This window comes from Leucoraja erinacea, unplaced genomic scaffold (genome assembly GCF_028641065.1).
Source record: "Leucoraja erinacea ecotype New England unplaced genomic scaffold, Leri_hhj_1 Leri_1182S, whole genome shotgun sequence".
Classification (NCBI taxonomy): Eukaryota; Metazoa; Chordata; class Chondrichthyes; order Rajiformes; family Rajidae; genus Leucoraja; species Leucoraja erinaceus.
The window spans coordinates 1-6,445 of record NW_026575432.1 but is presented as its reverse complement, the minus strand read 5'-3'; the positions used below and the strand labels follow the sequence as shown (position 1 = coordinate 6,445).

General features: G+C 49.5%; 1 pseudogene; it reads right to left on the bottom strand.

The window, feature by feature from the left end:
- Positions 1-618: 618 nt before the first annotated feature.
- LOC129715457 (NACHT, LRR and PYD domains-containing protein 3-like) lies at positions 619-4,582 on the bottom strand (annotated as a pseudogene).
- Between the last annotated feature and the right edge of the window lie 1,863 nt (positions 4,583-6,445).

Here is a 6,445-nt window from a genome sequence, read left to right as displayed (position 1 = left end):
AATAGAGAGTAGAAGAACGTGTAGTGTGTAAAAAGAGAAAGAGATAGTAAGGAAGAAAAGTAAGAAAGAAAAAGGAGCAAGAGAGAGATGAGCAAATAGGAGATGAGTTTTTATATTATTGATCATCTTTCACCCAGACCTGAAACAGTTGGTTTTTACGATTCTGTTGCACCACATGAATCCAAGAAGTCAATAAATGGAGACCAACTCGTTAAGAATTGGTCTGGTTTAGCTATTAGGAGGAATCGCATTTCTTCAAGATGTGCTGTGTCCAACATATTTATAATCCACATTTTGAGCGTTGGTATGGGTTAAATTTCCAAAATAATAATAATAATAATAATGATGTTTATTTATATAGCACTTTTCAACAAAACCAGTATTTGAACCAAAGTGCTTTACAGAGATTGATTAAATTAATTGAACAGATCAAATGTCAATAAATCCATACAAAACAAAAAAGAGAAAAAGAAAAAAAGACACAGAACAGTACACTATAGAAATGCTTTATAAAACGTCCCCCCATAGCAGAATTCACTGTGAGGGAAGGCACTAAAAAACATTTACAGAACACAATCACAGGAGAAAGAAGCCCGCGGATGGATGGATCCCCTGATATTTGATCACATTAAACATTAACACAAACACTCACCTGATCTGCTCCAGACTCGGGAGGGTCAGTATGAGGCGGCGGAGAGCGGGGACAGAGCGGTCTGTGAGGGAGTTGTCTGTCAGGTCACAGCTCCGTCAGTGAGGGTTTGTACTGAGAGCGGAGACGAGATCCTCGGCTCCAGAATCTGTGAGACCGACACTGTCCAGCCTGGAGATGAGAGAGAGTGAGGGTGAGGGACACAGAGAGAGACAGGAGACGGTGCAAATCCCCAGTGTTTATCAGTGACACAATTACTGATCATATTAATGTTCAGTGTCAGACACCCAGTGAGTGTAAACACAATCTCTCACAGTCTGGGACTTACCACAGTGTCTGTATTTTACAGTCCGGGTTCCTCAGAGCATCAGACACCAGTTTCACTCCGGAATCTCCCAGTTTATTCCCACTCAGGTCCAGCTCCGTCACCGTATGGTTTGTACTGAGAGCGGAGACGAGATCCTCGGCTCCAGAATCTGTGAGACCGACACTGTCCAGCCTGGAGATGAGAGAGAGTGAGGGTGAGGGACACAGAGAGACAGGAGACGGTGCAAATCCCCAGTGTTTATCAGTGACACAATTACTGATCATATTAATGTTCAGTGTCATAGATACATAGAAAATAGGTGCAGGAGGAGGCCATTCGGCCCTTTCGAGCCAGCACCTATATTCACTGTGATCATGGCTGATCGTCCCCAATCAATAACCCGTGCCAGCCTTCACCCTGTATCCCTTGATTCCACTAGCCCCTAGAGCTCTATCTAACTCAGATAGAGTCAAGACACCCAGTGAGTGTAAACACAATCTCTCACAGTCTGGGACTTACCACAGTGTCTGTATTTTACAGTCCGGGTTCCTCAGAGCATCAGACACCAGTTTCACTCCGGAATCTCCCAGTTTATTCCCACTCAGGTCCAGCCCCGTCACCGTATGGTTTGTACTGAGAGCGGAGACGAGATCCTCGGCTCCAGAATCTGTGAGACCGACACTGTTGCAGCCTGGAGATGAGAGAGAGTGAGGGTGAGGGACACAGAGAGACAGGAGACGGTGCAAATCCCCAGTGTTTATCAGTGACACAATTACTGATCATATTAATGTTCAGTGTCAGACACCCAGTGAGTGTAAACACAATCTCTCACAGTCTGGGACTTACCCCAGTGTCTGTATTTTACAGTCCGGGTTCCTCAGAGCATCAGACACCAGTTTCACTCCGGAATCTCCCAGGTCGTTGTTGTCCCAGTCTAAACACAAACAGACAGAGTAAGAAACAAACTGATCCAAACCCGGGGCTGAGATAGATAACTTCTCCCAAACGGATATTTGTGGAAGCATCTCAGCACATTATTGAATAAATCTCTGTGGTTGCGGTGTTTGGAGACTTTCACCATTTGTTCTCATCCCCGACCGACCACCAATGTGGTCACCAGTGGGTTGACTTACTGGCCCATATTAATGTTCAGTGTCAGACACCCCCCGGCCCCCCCTCCCAGGTCACCAGGTCACTCCGCCCCCCCCTCCCCAGTCCGTCACCAGTGGTTCCCCCAGCCCCCCCCCCCCTCCCCAGGGGGGAATCACCAGTGGTTGACTCCGGGAGGACCCCCCCCCCCAGTCACCAGTGGTTGACCTCCCCCCCCCCCCCCCCAGAGTCAACCAGTGGTGAAACTGGGGGACCCCTGGGGCTGAGTCATAGATGGTGACTTGGGGGAGGGGGGGGGACCAGGGGGGAACCCAGGGGGGGCTTGGGTGGGAGAGGGGGGGGGGGGAGAATACCCTCCACTGGTGACCTGGGGGAGGGGGGGGGGAGTCAACACTGGTGACCTCATTCCCCCCCGGAGTCAACCACTGGTGACCCGGGAAGGGGGGGGGGAGTCAACCACTGATGACCCGGGAAGTGGGGGACGGAGTCAACCACTGGTGACCCGGGGGACGGAGTCAACCACTGGTGACCTGGGGGAGGGGGGATGGAGTCAACCACTGGTGACCTGGGGGAAGGGGGGACGGAGTCAACCACTGGTGACCTGGGGGAGGGGGGGCGGAGTCAACCACTGGTGACCTGGGGGAGGGGGACGGAGTCAACCACTGGTGACCTGGGGAGGGGGGGGCGGAGTCAACCACTGGTGACCCGGGGGGGGGACGGAGTCAACCACTGGTGACCTGGGGGAGGGGGGGGGGCGGAGGAGGATAAAATAGGAGGGGTGACCCCCGTGCACAGTGACGGCCGCTCGGCCCCATAGAAGGGATGCTGGACTTAGTAACAAAATAGTGGAACAATTTTACAGTTCAGTGTTAGCATCAAACGGATATTTACCCCAAGTCCTGACACTTGTGCAGAACCGGTCCCAGCCGCTGGAGACCTTCACACTGAATGCGGCAGCTCCCCAGATCGAGGTGTTTGATTGTATCACAGAGCCTGATGGCATGAGACAGGACCGCACAGTCAATCGGGGTCAGTCCCAGTCCACTGAATGAAAGTGTTTCCACAGATCCCAGTGTCTGCTGAGCCAGTGCAGGATTCTGAGACTCAAACAGGTAGTGCAGCGTGTTCAGGAGCCTCCGTTTATCAGCTTCACTCCCTGTGTTTCCAGCCCGGCGTTTAACCTCCTCCTTCACCCAGTCAATCACTCGGCAGATTGTTTGATGAGGGAATTTACCCAGAAACTCCTCCAGGATCCAAGCTGTCCGTGGGGAGGAGAGACCAGCGACAAAACGGAGAAATACTTCAAATCGCCCGTCTGTCATGCCATGGGCTTCAGACAGGAGTTTCACGATATTCCCGGGATCTACAGTCAGGAATTGTGCGAGTGCGGCTACAAACTCTTGGATGGTGAGGTGCGGGAAGGTGTACACCACGCTCCGGGCTGAATCCTCTCTCTCCAAAAGTTCCATCAGGAACCCGGACAGGAACTGGGAAGGCTGCAGATTGTATTTGATCAAATCTCCATCTGTGAACACAATCTTCTTCTCAGCCACTCCAGTGAAGGCCATCTGACCAACCCTCAGTAACACCTCACGGAGGTTCTCAATCTCACGGCCGTGGTTTTTCAGGATGTTGTAAATAAAGTAGCAATATAGTTGTGTGATGGTCTTGGGAACTCGCTGCGGGTCCCGGTGTGTTTGTGTGAAGAAGGGGCCCAGTGCCAGGACAAGGATCCAGCAGTAGGAGGGGGTGTAGCTCATGGTGTACAGGATCTCGTTCTCCTTCACATGTTTGAAAACAGCTGCTGCCACCGTCTGATCTTCAAAATACCTGGTGAAATATTCCTTCCGTTCCTCACCAACAAATCCCAGGATTTCAGCCCAGACACTGATCTCTGCCTTTTCCAGTAAATGTAACGCAGTGGGGCGGGTGGTCACTAGCACTGAACACCCTGGGAGCAGCTTGTGCTGGATTAAACTGTACACAATGTCAGACACTTCACACCACCACTCGGGATCTGGGCACTGGTGCTTAGGTTCTGTGTCTCTCCGACTGTCAGCAAAATCGATTCTGCCCTTGAATTCATCCAGACCGTCGAATATAAACAGCAATCCCTCTGGGTTCTTCCAGACCTCCCCCAGCATATTCCCAAAGTAAGGATACTGATCCAGAATCAGTTCCCTCAGGTTTATTCTGCAGTTAATCATGTTCAAATCCCGGAATTTGAAACTGAAGACAAACTGGAATTGTTGGTATATTTTCCCTGTGGCCCAGTCATGAACAATCTTTTGCACCATTGTTGTTTTTCCGATCCCCGGGACTCCGGCCACTGATGCTGAACTCCCAGATCCGGATTTACTCCGGGAAAAGCTGCTGTGGAACAATTGATCAGTCCTGATTTTTTCCAGTTTTCCCCGGAGATGTTTCTCTTGCCATTCCTCAAGATCCCGGCCTCTTGCCAGCAGCTCATGTTCCACCAGTGTCCGATCTCGAACAGTGGAGATGATTGTGAGCTCAGCGGGGAGGGGGAGAGGGACGAAGGAGGGGGAAGGAGAGAGGAGGGGGGGGGGGAGAGAGGGGGGGGGGGAGAAGGGAGGGGGGGGGGGGGAGGGGGGCTCGGGCTTCGCCCCCCCCCCTGGGATAGCAGCACATTTGGAAAGGGGTGAAATCATTGGACAAAATCAGCATGGATTTATGAAGGGTAAATCATGTCTGACGAATCTGATAGAATTTTTCAAGGATGTAACTAGTAGAGTGGATAGGGGAGAACCAGTGGATGTGGTGTATCTGGACTTCCAGAAGGCTTTCGACAAGGTCCCACATAAGAGATTAGTATACAAACCTAAAGCACACGGCATTGGGGGTTCAGTATTGATGTGGATAGAGAACTGGCTGGCAAACAGGAAGCAAAGAGTAGGAGTAAACGGGTCCTTTTCACAATGGCAGGCAGTGACTAGTGGGGTACCGCAAGGCTCAGTGCTGGGACCCCAGCTATTTACAATATATATTAATGATCTGGACAAGGGAATTGAAGGCAACATCTCCAAGTTTGCGGATGACACGAAGCTGGGGGGCAGTGTTAGCTGTGAGGAGGATGCTAGGAGGCTGCAAGGTGACTTGGATAGGTTGGGTGAGTGGGCAAATGCATGGCAGATGCAGTATAATGTGGATAAATGTGAGGTTATCCACTTTGGTGGCAAAAACAGGAAAGTAGACTGTTATCTGAATGGTGGCCGATTAGGAAAAAGGGAGATGCAACGAGACCTGGGTGTCATGGTACACCAGTCATTGAAAGTAGGCATGCAGGTGCAGCAGCCAGTGAAGAAAGCGAATGGTATGTTAGCATTCATAGCAAAAGGATTTGAGTATAGGAGCAGGGAGGTTCTACTGCAGTTGTACAGGGTCTTGGTGAGGCCACACCTGGAGTATTGCGTACGGTTTTGGTCTCCTAATCTGAGGAAAGACATGCTTGCCATAGACGGAGTGCAGAGAAGGTTCACCAGACTGATTCCTGGTATGGCAGGACTTTCATATGAAGAAAGACTGAATAGACTCACTAACTAAAATTTGCCCTCGGTACATATTAACTGTAATATAATAATGTATGCATGTTGGTAGGTGCAATCAAAACAAAGATCTTTTTATCATTGTTGTGTTATGAATACCACAGAAAATAATATGTACTCTCAAGATCACATTTAATAGAATAATATTGCTTAAAGATATCATTATTGGACTTTGCATTTCGGAAAAGTTCCAGCTGAGAGGAAGACAGCAAAATATTGGGGTGAAAATGACTTCAGGACAGTTTGTTAGGAAAATGAAAGAAATGGTAACAGAATACTTATACAGCTGCGTGAGTATAATTTTATGGATGAGAAATTGTGTTCAACCAATTGATAACTTCTTTGACAAAGTAACTAGCATGTTAGATAACAAGGAAGCCAATGTGTGTAGCACATTTTGTTATACAAAATTGGTCCGTGAAGTGCCCCATAAAAGATTACCGCATTAGATAAGCACCTGTGGACTTGAACGTAATAGGTTAAGTCCAGGGGGTCGGATATGGGGCTTTATGTGTGGGCCAGATATATTGTCAGTGCAGAGGGGCTGGGAGCAAGGGCCAAGTGTGCATCCAGAGTCAAGGTCTGGAATAGTACTAGGTGTGCAGTCAAAGCTGGGACCAGGGGAGTGTCCAGCATTGGAAAGCTAAGCAGGCAAGCAGCTATGATCAGGGTAGAATAGGGGGCCAGGTGTAAGGCTGGACTCAAGGTCATGAATGACAGAAGGTATGCAACTGGAGTCAGGGTCAGCAGTAGTACCCGGTGTGCAGTGAGACCCAGGTTGGTCAACATGGGCCAAGTGTTTGATTATAATCT